We start from the raw sequence: 16,853 nt of genomic DNA, 5'->3' as shown, positions 1-16,853 counted from the left end.
GCCATATAAAAGTATCAATAGAGTATAATAGGCCACAGTTAGCCAATGAGAAGAAGGCATGTCTGTCTTGTCACTTATCAAATGATTTTATGGACCTTTTATGGTCTGGCAGGCTTGGGGAGTTTACATGATGTTTCTTAATCAGTATAAGGCATTTTCCGGAATTCATGAAATCTAAAGTCTTTCCAGCCTTAAGATTTAAGTCCCAGGGTGTCGGAGTTTGCCCTAGTGGTTAAAGTGCTTGCCTAGCATGCATGAAGACCCGGGTTCGATTCCTCGGTACCACATACATAGAAAAAAGCCGGAAGTGGTGCTGAGGCTCACGTGGTAGAGCTCTAGCCTTGAGAAAGTCCAAGGACAGTGCTCAGGCCCTGAGCTCAAGCCCAGGACTAGCAAAAAAAAAAAAAAAAAAAGATTTAAGTCCCATGTTTTTTCAATGAAGGACTTTTTTCTTACCTCTATGAGAACATTGAGATATTATGGTCTCCGTTTCTTCCTAAACCTTCTCTGCTTCCTTTCCCTTTCCTTCTTTATTCCTTATTCTAGTGCCTTATCACTCCTCCATGCTCTATAGCTCTTTGGTTCACTAGTGGATTTTTAAAATAGGAAGAGAATAAATTAGACATGTTTCCCCGCTTTCTAAAACATAATCCTATCTGACACTGGAAAGCACTCCAAGTACGCATAATGTTATAATGAATGTTAATAAAATCATATAATCCATAGTCTCACTGCTTCCTATGGGATTAGAAAATGAAACTGTACCCACTTAAACCAAATGAATGATTGATCTTCCCTTTAGCCAGAAACTAGCTTCTCTAAGATTTTCATTCATTCTTTAGAGTTTACAAAGAGCTCTGCTGGATGACCTCACAGCGGCTTACACTTGGCCTATGCATCTTCTCTTGGTCCCTAGGCAACCATCTGGGGTAACTCTACATCTCTATTGCCCTTTGTGAACAGATCACTGACCTACCAAGATATTAATGCCAGATGTGGACAAAGCCCTGTGCTTGTGGAAACAACTTCCATACACTGAATACAGGCATGAAGAACAGCCTTCCTAAGAAATCACACACTTCTACACTAGTAAATAGGTTTTGCACCTATAAGCACTTCATTTTTTTTTTTTTCTGAAGAAGAAGCACTGCCCAGTTTTAGCTGGGTCTGAGAGATCCCATGCCTTCCTCTCAACCCAGGGGGCATGTGAAGGAGAAATTTTATCCCATGAGGAATACCAGCATTCTATCTCCATTTAGCACTTGGACTCATTTTTCCATGCTATTCTGCCACATTCCACCTCCCACATTATTTCTCTCCTAAAATATATTCTGACTCAGAGCTCAGAATGCACCCGTCCTCCCAGCCCTCAAACTTGCTCTTAACCTTCTTGGTCGGCCTTCGTCTTAAAAGCAATAATTTCCATGTGTGTCAGAGACATAAGCTGATCTCAGAAAAGATATTATTCCAGCAAGCAGCAATTCCTGAATGTCTTGTTAAATAATTAATTAGATTGGCATTCCAGAGCTGCAACTTGAACCTGATGAGTGATCTTGCTTGAAAGAATTGTGACTGCCTGTTTATCTCCCAAACAGAAAATAATCCATTCACCTCACTTCAAGTCTAGCTCTCTCTTTCTTAGCTTCCCTTCTGCCTATAAGACTTCATTCTTTCATTTATCTACAATATTGTGTATATTTTTTCTACCATGTATGAGTTGCCTGTAAGACATTTTGTAAAAGTGCACAAGAGTATGAAAGTTATTTTGAAAATCCATGTTAGAGAAGCAATTTTTGTTCAAATCTTGACATGTCAAGTTCATGTTTCCCTGGTGAAAATATGGAAGCATAAATTCATTTTGCTTACATAAAATTATATATTTCTATTTACATCTTAAAATGTGATTTTCTTTTTCAACTTTTCCCTCCCTTCACAAGTACTCTGATACTTCTCTCTTTTCTCATATTGTCCATTGAGAGTTATGTAGTGTCATTATTATTTTTCATTTTAATATTTTGACTTTAATAAGAGTCTTAGAGAACAAGCTGTATAGGTGCAGGAGCATGGGTTGAGTAATAAACCACCAGCTTAGCAAGTAAAAGGCCTTGCATTCAAACTCTAGTATTGCAAAAACATTAAATGAAAAAAAAAAAACATGATAATCATAACAAAGCAAGCATCCAAGTATGCACTGCCACCTCATTCAAAACTGAACAGTATCAGTACAGCTGATATCTGATCCTTATTTAGCACTGATTACTTCCTTCTGCACGTAGTAACAGCCTTCAAATACTTTATTTAGTAACTATCATTCCTATTGAGACCTGTATGTATGTATGTGTGCATGCATGTGTGACATTTTTGTTGTAAAATAATCCGCAGTTCTGTTTTATATATATTAATAACTCATACAAATGGTATTACTATTCATGATTCTATAATGTGGATTGATGTGAATAACTTTAATTCAGTCATTTTGTAGCACTTTTATGCTATATACATCAACATACTGAGATATAATGCATTAATGTGAATCCTTGTCTGGGTTAAGTGTAGTAAGAAGTTTGGAATATGTACTTGCTTCAGACTGCATGTATTTTAACTGTGGATGTGACATTTATTAGCTAAGCAAATTTGACAAGTTACTGAACTACTATGTGTCCCAGTTTGTCGTGTGTGTGTGTGTGTGTGTGTGTGTGTGTGTGTGTGTGTGTGCCTGCCCATTCCAGCACCTTGAGTTTGGGGATCGATTTATCCATCTGGCTTGCTTACTTGCCTGGCACTCTACCACTTGAGCTGCACCTCCAGGTCACCTTACTCTGTGTGTGGGAGGTGGGGGGAGGGATTGGCATGCACACGTGTGTCTTTGTACCCACTATCCTGAGGCTTGAATTCAGGACCTGGTCACTGTCCTTGAACATTTTTACCCAAGGCTAGTACTGTACCACTTGAGCCACAGCTCCACTTCTCACTTTTTGCTGCAGTTAATTGGAAATACGAGTTTCACAGACATTCCTGCACAGGCTTGCTTCAAACCACAGTCCTCATATCCCAACCTTCTGAGAAGTTGGAATTAGAGGAATAAATGAATGACTTCCAGTCCCCACCCCAGGTCACCATTTTTACTAGTTATTTTAGGAAAGGAGCCCCTTAGACATTTCCTTTGGACTAGCTTTGAACTCTGATCCTCTGATCTCAGACTCTGGAGTAGGTAAACAGCAGGCCTAGTTTCACTTTTTTTTTTTTTTTTTTTGTCATGGGGCTTGAATTCTGGGCCTAGGCACTGTCCCTGAGCTCTTCAGCTCAAGGCTATAGCCCTACCCCTTGAGCCTCAACCCCACTTCCTGTTTTTAAGAGATTAATTGGAGATAAGAGATAAGAGTCTCATGGTTGGGCCAGGAGTTTGGCCTAGTGGTTAAAGTGCTTGCCTAGCATGCACGAAGACCTGGGTTTGATTCCTCGGTACCACATACATAGCAAAAAACCAGAAGTGGTGCTGAGGCTCAAGTGGTAGAGCTCTAGCCTTGAGAAAGTCCAAGGACAGTGCTCAGGCCCTGAGCTCAAGCCCAGGACTGGCAAAAAAAAAAAAAAAAAAAAAGAGTCTCACGGTTTTGTAGTGCAGGGACTGCCTTTGAACCTTGATCCTCAGATCTCAGCCTCCTGAGTAGCTAGGATTACAGGTATGAGACACTGTGCCCAGCTAGTTTCACATTTTAAAGTGCATTGAAAAAATATTGTCCACCTTATAGGACTATGGAAAACTGAATTAGGTAGAAGTGTGTGGAGTTAAGAATTTTATAATCTCAGTAGCATACACTCAGTAAATGTTGGCTGTGATGAGAATAGTAACCATGCTTTTCTCTATATGTAGCTCTGTCTTTCTGTTCTACACATCTAGAAAGAGAATCACTGGGTTGACTCAGTGTGCTTCATGATAGAGTATTTGCTTGACATGTTCCTGGACCATTCTTCCCTCTCCTGAGCTACAGAGAAGGAACTGAAAATCTGTAGGATTTATATAAATCTAATGTCGACTTCCAGAATATTCTCCAGATGCTTCTTATCCAAGGTTTTATCATTTCATATTTCAGAGTCTTCTTTAATACCCTATAATAAAGCTTTGTTACATGGAAAGTTTTGTTCATCCATTTCTAAAGGTTACTAGCTCCTCTCCCCTTCCTCCTTCTCGAATTAAAGGCTAACAGGTTTTTTTGAATAGTTCAAAAATAATTTATAATCTTTAAGTAATTTGTACAAAGGAGTTACCCTTCATCACAGCAGTTGATGAAGACTAACAATTTTCTGATATCAGCAAGAGAGACGTTTGACATTCTCCTGCTCTGCCATCAGAGTGATCCCTTTATGTGGTCAGATGCCATCTTTCCTTTCATAGTTCTGATAATCCCTTTCCTAAGCTCTCTCCAGGATATGTGTTCTTAGACACTGTTCCTTTGGCTCACAGAGAAGATTACCTTGGGTCACTCTGTACCAGAAGCTTAGAGTGTCTCTTGCCTTATCTGCCTGCAGTCCCAAGAATGAATGTGCTGCTCTCCTTGTCCTGATTCATTCCCCTCCCTGTCCATGAGCAAGAGATTTGTTCTGTCGCATAAGATCTCAGTTTAAAGACAAGCATTTTCCTAGGACAAAGACATACATATTAAATATAGACAAACAAACCAAGTTTGTTTTAGTTATATACACATAATACATCCTAGAAAAATTATTAATAATAAAGGAATGCTAAGCTAATAAAAAGCAATTATTAATATTAACTACTGTAAAGTTTCAGAGCAATGCATACTGAACAATTTAATGTTCAATGACATAATAAAAGGAAGAAAATTATGAGGAAAATTTCCACAAGTTAGTACAAAGTAGAATATTTTTCCAGATTAGCATGTGTATAATATTTGAGAAAAGCCAAGTCCTCAAATTCAATCATGTCTGGAATCCCCATACACAAATGATTATTTCCCTTCCTATTGAACTTTTCTTTTTTTTCCCTTCACTGAACTTTTGTCATTAACATTTAAATCTAATTTAGTATTTTTCCATCCTTGAAAACAAGTGCAAACTTTCTGTAAGTGTTGTTTCATTTCCACTTTATTAAATAAGCATTTTTAAAAAACACTGACACTTTTTGACTTTTTTCCACTTACCACATCCTCTCATTCCATCTCCCGGATTACCACAGTTGTTTATTTTGTACCAAAATGGATTTGCTAGGGTCGCTTGTCATTTACCATGAGATATCTTTGTGTCCTCATCTTTCAGCTGACTACCACTTCACAGCAGGGACAACTGCCCTGGCTCGCTTACATCCGGCCTGGTCAGCCACCATCTCCCACTCCAGCCTTTCAATTTTTGGACCTTGTACTTTAGCTCATTTGCCACATCATGTCTCCTCCTCGTGGAATGCCCTTTCCAGTCTTGTCACATGTCATAACTTCTCACCTTGAATGTGGCTTAAGTAGCCTACTTAAATGCACATATTTACATTTTCATAGCAGCTGTGCGTGTCCTTTATGATAGTTTATGTGGAAACACATATATGCTTAATCTTTATGTCTCCTATTCAACTCTCAACACTATGAAGTCAGGAACTATACTTTTCTTTTGTCTTCTTTCTTTCATCTTCTTATTCATCTTTCCCACTTCTTCCTTCTCTCTCAATCCCTTTCTTCATTCTTTTCTTCCTTCCTTCTTTTTTTCCTTCCTTCATTTCCTTCCTTTCTTCTTTCTTTTATTTCTTCCTTTCTTTCTGAGTATCTTTCTAGATAATCTTGACCTAGACTCCATCTTTCTAAATATTCTCAATCCCCTTATCAGTTTCCCACATATTGGAATTATGCCTCTTTATCATCATACCAAACAGAAACTATATTACATTCTTGTTTAAAAATCTCTAGAATTAGCATATAATTGGTACAGATCAATGGAATACTGGATTAACGCTTCTAACATATAACACATATTGAAGTAAGGAGGTCAGGTCACATTGGGGCCATATTGGCCAACTGGTGGCTAGTAGGGTCTGGCATCTTGTCTTCCTGCTGGGGAAAGGTGAAGCCACTGCCTCCCAGGTAAAGGTCATGCCGGAATCCCTCATGGAAGGGGTAGGCACTTGGCTGATGGGTAACAAATACTGTCAGTCTAGTGCCTGAGACTGAGAATTTCCTGTGACCCTGCCCTCTGACCTAACCCTAGGTAGGCTTAGACTAGCTCAGTCACAATTACACCAAACCCCTGTACCATCTCCTGTTCTGTCTTCTCTGTCTCCTGGGCCTATCTCCAGTAACCCTGACATTCCACTTCTGCTTTCCAGTAGAGGTGAATTGGTTTGTTGGTAGTGTTTCTGTTCTTTCTTTCCTCTTTGGCCTATTTCTTAGCTGTGTTAAGGTTAAGTGTATTTTCTGGCTGTTGGTCTTTGAGACAGGAGTCCATCATTTAGTCACTGGCCTTTTAATAAAAATATCAAGATTTGACCTCTCAAAATGTAGCTTCTCTGTTTCCTTACCTTACAACAATATTAAAAGCATATAAATAATGGAAGTTTAAAAAAATGCTTATTTACAGAAAAAAAAAGTTTCATTAAAAGCTTTCCTTGGATTGAGAGCATCCTGAGCCGTAGCAAGGAATCACTCTTACTTACAAATAGGACTATACACTGTCTGGCAAGTTCATTACAGACTTCTGACTACTTTTTTTTTTTTTTTGATGCCAGTACTAGAGCTTGAATTTAAGAGCTTACACTGTCCGGGAGCTAATTTTTTGCTCAAGCTTAGTGATCTACCACCTGAGCACATCTCCACTTCTGGTTTTTTGGTGGTTAATTGGAGATAAGAATCTCACAGACTTTCCTGCCTGAGTTGGCTTCAAACTATGATCCTCAGATCTCAGCCTCCTGGGTAGTTGTGAATGAGTCACTGGCTCACTTGCAAGTTTACAGACTTCACATTTCAAGACACTGACATATTTGAATGAAAAATTGCATTCTGAAATGGGTGATACTTTCTTGTGCATTTCAATATCCTTCAAGAAAAGATAAGGTACCTTTGCATTAGTTAATATTCTCTGAATAATATTAAAATATTTTAGAAGATCAAAGCAAAAATTCAACAGATTTCATAGAATATCTAATGAAAAAGGTCCTTTTACATGTTGTGGGCTTACAGGTAGCTGATTATTATTTTTTTTAATTTTACAGTGGGAAAAATCTACTCTGTTATCAGAGAAGTCTGTGGGGGCTGGAATTTCAGGTATAGGAATTCCTGGAATTCCTGGAGCAAGTGATGTAGAATGAAGGTGGGAGAGGTTGCAAGGGGACTTATGAAAAGCCTTTGAAGTCATTCTTTCAGGACTATTCAGCTAGAGAAAGGGTAGTAAAATGAAACATGTCCATTTTTACAATTTCTATGTTTCTAAGAAAAAAATTCTATGAGCATTAGGTAAGGATTACTATCATTACTGCAAATGTTTGATAACTAGATACAGTTACATATCGTCTCTGGTAAAGGGTTTATGATGTATTGAAATTAAATTAATTCTATGGATAATATAATAATCTGATTTTAAAATAAAGTGGACTTGTCAGAAACTCAAGACCAATGCAGCACACAACTTTTGAGGGGAATTTATAGATATGGGCTTCAAATACAGATAGACAAAAAATGTTTATTCATTTTCTTTCTGCTTTACTTCTAATACAAACGTCTAAGCCACACACCCTAAGTTATCAGTATTGCTGGGGCTTTTGTCTCTTGAATAATTTGAAGGAACTATTTTTTTCAGTCATTTTGTTTGAAAACATCTACCTCATGGTGGGGTGCTCTATTAGTAGAGGTGAAGAACTCTTTGTAATAAGTCAGAGTTTCTCTGCACAGTGAAATAAGGATTAGATTCACGTTTTATGACTTAAGATGGTGTTGTTGAATCAACTTCTTGTATCATTACTTAGCAAAAGAAATATAACTATAATATCAGCTCCTGATCCTTTCCCTTCTCTTTTTCTTCCCATCTACCTGCCTCCTCCTGTATCACCTTTGTATATCAACCCCTCTCTCTATCTTTCCATTCCTTTTCTCCACTTCTCCTTCCTCTAATATTTTTTTCTGCTTCTGTTATTCTTGTGCATCAACTCGGATCTACAACGTTCTCTGATGCTGGTGGTTTTGTTGATACTGATGGTATTCCTTATCTGTACTGGCAAATTCCTTAGCCAGTACCCATGTTTGAAACACTGAAAGATTTCAAACACTGAGTACTTGTGTTATGTATTGAAGCCAAGCATTGCTGGCTCACTTTTGTTACCCTAGCTACTCAAAAGGCTAAGATCTGAGGGTCATAATTCCATGCCAGCCTGAGTAGGAAAGTCCATGGGACACTTATCTCTAATTAATCACCTAAAACCTAGAAGTGGAGCAGTGGCTCAAACTGGCAGAGCACTAGCCTTTCAACCCCCAAGCCCTGAGTTCAAGCCTCAAGATTGACCAAAGCAACAACAACAACAAACTAAACCCCACAAAAATATGAAAAGAGAAAAGAGAGAAATCTATCTAGTGAAACAGAAAACAGAATTTCAGTTATTTAATTTTAATTAATTAAAGTTTACATTTAAATCATTACCCATAACTAGAGACTAGGGCACACACACATATATATATATATGATATATACTATACATATATGGACTATATATGTATAATATATATAGTATAACACTCACATTAGGAAGCTCACCTTCCAGAATACTTACACGAATAATATTGTCTTGGACAAAGGTCTGTTGAATTGACAATTGCAAGATTCCTTAGTTTACATGGGTATGATGAGCAGTATGTAGAAAATAAGGATAGACATGAAGTAATTTCTAATACATGTGACAAACTTTAAGGGAATCAAAGGCAGCATGGAATGTGGAAAATCCTAATTGTCACTGCATTTAGGTTAAAGGATAAGTACTTTTAGTTGTTAGGTTTCAGTAAGCAAAAAACATTAACACAGAAAATCACCCGTATAATCTATATGTTTTACAGGGACTGGTTAGGTTTCAGTAAGCAAAAAACATTAACACAGAAAATCACCCGTATAATCTATATGTTTTACAGGGACTGGTGTATCCTCATGTTAAATACAAACTGGGAATCCAAACTAGTGGCACAGATCCACTGCTATGTTGTCAACTGCTTTACAGGTTCCATGATATTTAACCCTTCTATCTGTCTATATTACCAATTTTCAGCGTTTATTATAAATTCTGCTACATAAAACAGTCCTAAACTGGGCTCCAGTGGCTCACACTTGAAATTTGATAGGGAAGGGGGGAAAACCAAGACGAAGGGGGGTGTGGGGGGGGAAGGGAAATGGGTACCAAGACATGTGAAAGGGTATCAATGTATGTGAATTAATGCACCTTCTATCTGGCAAATATCATGTAACCCTTTTACTAATTACAATAAAAAAAATAGAAAAAAAAGAAAATAAGGATAGACAAAGAAAATGTTGAATATATAAGGAATTAAAAACAGCAAGAAATAGTATCCATAAACATATTCAATAATTCTTAAAAGTACAATGAAGATGCTTTTGATCAAGTAACTTATATTCCCAGTGTTGTATTTTTCTCCTACAAATAATTTTCTGGGCTGGGATGAGGCTTCAGACCTATGCTAAATTCTTCTAGTATCTAGCTGAATGGGATTGAATAGCTCAAATTCATTGCTCCATATGAGCTCAGAACTCTCTGCATCCACATAAGAAGTGTCCATAAACTACAAGCATATTGGAAGCCAAGATCACAGAGATGTTTCTCTGCAGCATATTTACTCCTCTTGATTCTAATGATGTGTGTGAGAAAAAGGTGTAATGCCTCTATGTGTTAGTCTTCGTGGGATTACAGATATAATTATCGGAAAAGAGAGAAATAGAAAGGTAACCTGAAACTATAGTTAATTTTTCATTTTCCTTTACTCTTATTTTTCTTTCTTCTCTAGGAGTGTAGTCTTCAAATGTAGCTATGTAGATTGATACAGAGTAAACAGAGTTTCATCACACACTTAAAGTGCTCTAATAAATACATGATTTCTGTGAATTTTGAGTCCATAGATGCTCTGTCTACAGCTGCCAGTAAAAAGCTAGACATCTGAGATATGCTTATTAGTGTTTTCTAGGGAAGATTTGTTCATTCTTTTCCTCTCTATGTGTAAATGTCTATCTTGCTTTTTTACAAACTTTCATAAATATTAAGAAACTAATGTCAGTTTAGTGCATGACCACTGTTGCTTAAAAATCACCCACTCAAATTTAAAAAAATACTGAAAGCTCGTGGCTTTTAGAATTTGAGTACCTCATAAATTGGTATTTAATTCTTCTTTCTCCATTCAACACTTCAAGGAGTTATTACTTGTTCTCTTCCTTCATTCAGCTTGGTTTTGGTGAACAGTTAGCACTTTTAGTAATTATGATAGTCCCAATTGTAGATGAAAAAGTTAATTCAATCATTTCTGCACAGGAAAGATTTCTCAGTCACTTCTCCATTAGACACATTAATAGACAGAAATAATCAAATTCACTGGAGTCACATTTTACTTTGAATAAAATATGCTGTATATTTACATTTAAATTCAGGCATGAGTAATATGTAACCATTTGTTTTAAGTGGTAAAAGAAAACATGTGGGAAGTCTGTCAGGCAGAGGAAAGGACACTTGTCTCCTTTTCTTCACTATTCTTCCTTCTTTGCAATTTGTCTTTGAAAATGAAATGTGTCATTTTAATATATTAATGAGTAGCAAAAGCCTAGAACAGGATTTTCTTATCCCTACTTTGCGGCTCAGAATTTTCCTGGGATAGAGAGCCAATCAAGTCATTTTATGTAGATGTTGTCATTTCCACTCACTGCTGGTAAATTCTGTATGTACACTACCTTGAAAGGCAATCAAGAGTCCCTCATGCCCTCGTTAGCTTCCACCAGTTAGATGTTCTAAAACTGTGTTTCACCATGTAGATGCTTTCTTTTTTGGCATTATACTAGAGTAACCACTGTTATTGGAATCCACAAACTACTGACATTAATGTTAAGCAATTCACATTATTTAAATGACTGTAACAGCACGAAATAAAATAAGAACAGTGGGGTGTTGAAAGATGTGTATATCATATTAGAAAATGAATGAATACAATTCAGTATTTGCATAGTTTAGCATTCTTAATTGCCTCTGATGGATGTGACTAAAAAATTGAGAGATTCTTCATTATCAATATTATGTATAGCTCATATATTACATCGGGAAGAATAAACATGAAGACATATAGACACATGTATTGGTTTTCATTGAGCACAAGTATAAGTGAAAAACATCTCACAAAAATACATACTTGTGATAAGGAATATAATATATGTTGGTAAAATCCATTATGACCACGGCTGAAATGAGGAAGAAGTTAAGATTCTAAGTAATTTACAAAATTTTGAATGTCAGCCGGGCTTAGTGACTCACAACTGTAATCGTAGCCACTCAGGAGACTGAGAACTGAGGATCAAGGTTCAGAGTCAGCTGGGGCACTAAAGGACCTGAGACTCTTATCTCCAATTAATCTACAGAAAATGGGAAATGGGGCTGTGGCTCAAGGGTAGTGCTGTAACCTTGAGCTGAAGAGCTCAGGAACAGTGCCCAGGCCCAGAGTTCAAGCCCCACAACAGCGAAAAAAAATTTTAATGTCTTCTGAAGTTCTTAAGGGCAAATCCAAGAAATTCTGCTTTATATGATGCATATAAAATGACACTGGTGTCAAATCTGAATTGAAAGACTTTTTCCACCTAGAGAGAATAATTGAATAATTGCTTTCAATTCTATGTAAGTTGTAGGTTGCCAACAAATCTGATTCTGAAAGTTAATCATTAAGCTATTGGCCAAGGAGACCCATGATTCCAGCTCTTTAGGAGGATGGAAGTGATTGAAAATATTAGGGTTCCCGTCTACTCCAGGCAAATAGTGAGCTCCATCACAATCAACAAAAAGATGTGGTCATGCATACTTGTAATCTGAGCTACAGAGTAGGCTTAAATAGAAGATAATCGGCCAGTCCTGGGCAAAATGTGAGACACTTTCTGAAAAATAGCTAAAGCAAAAGAGGTTTGAGCTATGACTCAAGCAGTGGTGCATCGGTTAGCAAGCGTGACACCACAATATCAGCAAATAAATAGTTTAATGCTTATCAACACATATATTAGATTACTTCTGATTATTATTGTTTAATTTTTAGCTGTAGATGCTGAGGTTTTCTCATTACAAATAGCAATAGGAAAAATTTATAGCAAAGGTTTTACTCTGAATGTAGCACTATTTAAATTATAAAAATACAGCTGGAATAGTTATATCCTTCTTGTGACTTTATATTGCATGATAATTATACTTAAATATCTGCCAATTTTATCCTTATCTTGACAATTTGACTTATACAGCTTGTAATTTGTATTTTCCAATTAAGTAAAGAAATCAATATATAGGGCTGAGCAAAATCTGGATAGCAACATAGAGACTTCAAGAACAAAGGAAATTTTTTTCCTAGCGATATCTTGTGGCACCAAAGTCAGGTACTGAAGGGTCACTAGGAAATGGTAAGGAAAAAAAAAAAGAAAACAACATTTGGCACTGAGCACCTGTGGCTCAGGCCTGCAAACCTAGCTACTAAGGAAGCAGAGATCTGAGGATCAAAGTTGGAAGCCAGCCCCAGCAGGAAATTCTGTGAGGCTCTAATCTCCAATTAACCACCAAAAAGCTAGAACTAGAACAGTGGCTCAAGAAGTTGTGCTCCAATCTTGATCAAGAAAGATAAAGGGTAGCACACACACACACACACACACACACACACACAGAATTTAAACTCTTTTTTCTTTTATTTCTTTTTGAAAACTAAGTATATTTCTTAAGACTATAAAGCCATTAAACTATCCAGTAATACTTTTATTTCCAGAAAATTGTCCCCTTATTTTTATTTTTTTCACTTTTTAATTAAAGAATATATTAACATTGATTTTTACATCATATTTCAATTGACGTGTTTAACAAACAAGTATTCAAGAAGGGAATCTCTATATAAAATCACTGGCACTTAGATTTTAGAACATAATTAAAATTAGGCTGAGGGTTTGTATGTCATAGATACATATTAATCTATGTAATAAAATGTGTCTATAGAGTCATAATTTTTTGAATGTTATGCTTTATTTATTTATTTATTTATTTACTGCTCTTACTTTTTAATTTATTTTTATTGTGATTAATAGAAGGGTTACATTATATTCACCAGATAGAAGGTGCATAACTTCATAAACATTGATACCCTTTCTCATGACATGGCCCCCATTTCCCTCCCACCCTCCCCTGGCTCTTCTTGATTTCCCCCCTTCCCTATCCAATTTCAAATAACCGTTGTTACAATATTTCACCTTGTTATCTATTTTATATGTGCTTAATTGGTTATTAGAGTCATAAATTTTTATGTCTATATAGTTGTGTTTACATTGCCAATGCCATCTGCATAGTATTGGGTACGCAAATAGTGAGTCCTCGCTCTTGTACTGTTTGGATCTAATAGCCACATATTAAGGATACCATGCGCTTTTTGCTCCTTTGGTCTTCACTTGTCTCACTCAACATGATTCGCTTTAGATTTATCCACTTCCCTGCTAATGCCATTATTTTATCTTGACTGTTGGCTATGTAGAATTCCATTTTGTGTGTGTGTGTGTGTGTGTGTGTGTGTGTGTGTGTGTGTGTGTGTGTGTATGTATCACATTTTCTGTATCCATTCATCTGCAGTAGGGCATCTGTATTGTTTCCATTGCCTAGCTATTGTGAATGGTGCAGAGATGAACATAGCTGAGCAGGTGCCCTTATTACATCCTGGGTTAATGATGTTTAAATGGGGAAAAGATATTTACCAATAATACATCAGACAAATGCTTAATATCCAGTATCTACAGGGAACTCAAGAAACTAATCTCCTCACCCCACCAAACCCAACAAACCAGTCACTAAATGGGCAAGGGAACTAAAGAGAGACTTACCAAAAGAAGAGGTTAAGATGGCAGAAAAGCATATGAGAAAACGCTCATCATCCATGGTCATAAAGGAAATGCAAATAAAACCAACCCTAAGATACCACCTTACCCCAATTAGAATTGCCAAGATTTGGAACTCAGACATAACAGATGCTGGCAGGGTTGTGGAGAAAAAGGAACCCTATGCACCGCTCGTGGGATTGTAAGCTAGTTCAGCCACTCTGGAAAGCAGTGTTAAAGAACTGAAAATAGACCTTCCCTACGATCCTGCCATACCACTCCTGTCCCCTTATTTTTAAAGAAAATAGAAGTTAGAATTTTGGTCAACTAAAATGAGTATTAGAGAAGGTGTCTCTGACACATGCTCAAAGAAAAAATAGAAATATGTTACCCTCCAACTGAATATAAACATTCTTATTCTGAGAATTGTGAGGTCAGTCCTTGCCTAGCAGTCAGTTCTCTCAAAATTTAGAAAAAAAAAAGAAAGAAATTGGTATTTATCTGTATCACATACATTAAGTCATAGAATTTGGCAATAATATTTCTAGATTATTTTGTTCTTACTTAAGGCTCAGAAAGGTGATGAAATAACTTGCCCAACATGATATAGTAAGTGGTAAATTATAAATGTAAGGGATTCCTAAAGTCGACTCTTTTTCCCATAATAGACTCAGGTGTAAGAACAGAGCTCAATGATTATCGAAAAATAAGTCTTTTCTGTAAAACAAATTTAAGTCATGATTATCTTTAATCAGTAGTTCCAAAGTAACTCAAGTATAATAAATTAGGTACGACTCAGAACTTAAGAAATTGAAAGCATTTCTTGAGATTAAGTTCTAAGTGTCATAATGTCAATTATGCTTAATTTCTATTTAAATGTAAGTGTTTTATTAGTATGTTTACTAAATGTAGATTGACTATTCCCTCCATGGCAGATCATGGTTAGGAACTGGATATATAATTATGAATGACACTATCTTGCCCTGGAGAAATTTCTAAGTTAGGGTTTTCATTTTCAAATTTTGTTTAATGAGAAATCTGTTGCTATGGGGATCAGCAGGAGACAAATATTAGCAGATTTAAGAGCTCGGTGTACTTCTCAACTAGGAAGGTATTTCCATAAGCCACCCAGGAACATTTATCTGATTACTTTACAATCATACTGGGTACTGAACAATTTATTTTAATTTGTTTCTGCTAATAGCCTCCTTGCAAATTCCTCTTTGTTTCCATCTCACTTTTTCCCCATTTTTTTTCTCATCAATCAGCAGGTACTTTGTTCACTTTCTGGACATTGTTTTGCTGTATGAAACCTTTTTTTTCCCTTCAATCTATTTCCTAAGGTCAACTCACTGTCCCTTCCTAACTTAGATGCATTGTTGGCAAAGCCCTACAAGCAATAAAAGTTTCTCACAAATAGCCATAAGGTTTTCCCACCAGCAATAAATAAGAGATCAAATATAATTGGATGTATGTACATAAGCCCAAAAGGTCATCTGCCATAACCATATTTTAATTAAGAAATTTTTTAACTTGATTGAAAATATACTGTGCATTTTTCTTCCACCAGTACATGATGGATTGCATTATTTTATAATAATATTCTTCAGCGATGTTTTTTTAGTTTTTTCCTCCATAGTTTATTAGCACCAATAAGTTGTGCAAGGAGGTTTATTTTGACATGTCCACATATGCACACCGTGTATCTTTATCTGACCACCTTTTACTCCCTGTCATTCTCCCTCATCCCCCTTTTCCCTTGCCAAACGATTTTCGCACATACCATATAAAGGATATTGAGCATATCTTCCCTTCCTCCTCCTCGCTGTTCACCTTCTCTCTCCCACTAGACACCCCAGGAAAGACTCATTTTCCATGTATTTTTTCAGTGTACACTAATTATTCAAAGAAGTTTCACCATCATATCTCACACTGTGCATGCTTTACTGTGTACTTACTTTACTTTCTTTCATCTCCCCACATTACTATCTACTAGAATGCAGCAGTCTCGGGTGACTTTTGTTTGTGTATCTCCATTCACAGCTGCAGTGAATGAATCAGAATTCAACTTCAATGTAAGTAGTTCATCTTCTTATTTCAAATTCGAAATACTAGACATGGAAGGGATAGTTAATAAGCAGGGATTATTTCATACTGGACAAGAACAATGTCTTTCTGGAAGAGATTTCTTTACTGAGCAATATGGCATTGTAACTTCAGGCACTCCTCTTTAACTGCATCCGAACAAGCACAACAGACTACTAGAGATCCATACACTTCATTTACTTCAGCTTATCAAGACTATCACATTGGGACTTTGCTTTTGTTTGATTGCTTTTGCTGTTGTTTGTTGTTGTTGTTGTTGTTGTTTTGAGGTTTTGATCCCTTGTTTCTAGCTCCCCTGTTTTTTATCATCTTCTCTAAAAGCATATCATACATAAGCTAGAGTCCTAAAGATGAGAAAAACATATTTAACATAAGACCAGCCACTGCAATAGCACTTTGATACCATTATTGAATTTAAACGTTTTCACTGGCCCATAGAGAAATTTTTAAAAATTACTACATAAATAGGCAATGACACATGAATTTTACCTTAAGAATTTGGAAACGATCCAACCTTTTAATACCCCTATCAGGTGTAAGTTACACACAAATACTAACACATAGACATACATGCAATCATGCTGTAACTCATTTCTAATATTCTTCCAGATTAATATATTTGATAGCTATTACCTATCTCCAAGTCAAATATCATCTTTCATTCTACTCATTTTGTGTATATG

This window comes from Megascapheus bottae, chromosome 20, assembly GCF_031878675.1.
Source record: "Megascapheus bottae isolate mThoBot1 chromosome 20, mThoBot2.hap1, whole genome shotgun sequence".
Lineage (NCBI taxonomy): Eukaryota > Metazoa > Chordata > Mammalia > Rodentia > Geomyidae > Megascapheus > Megascapheus bottae.
Note: the sequence above shows the minus strand (reverse complement) of the source record.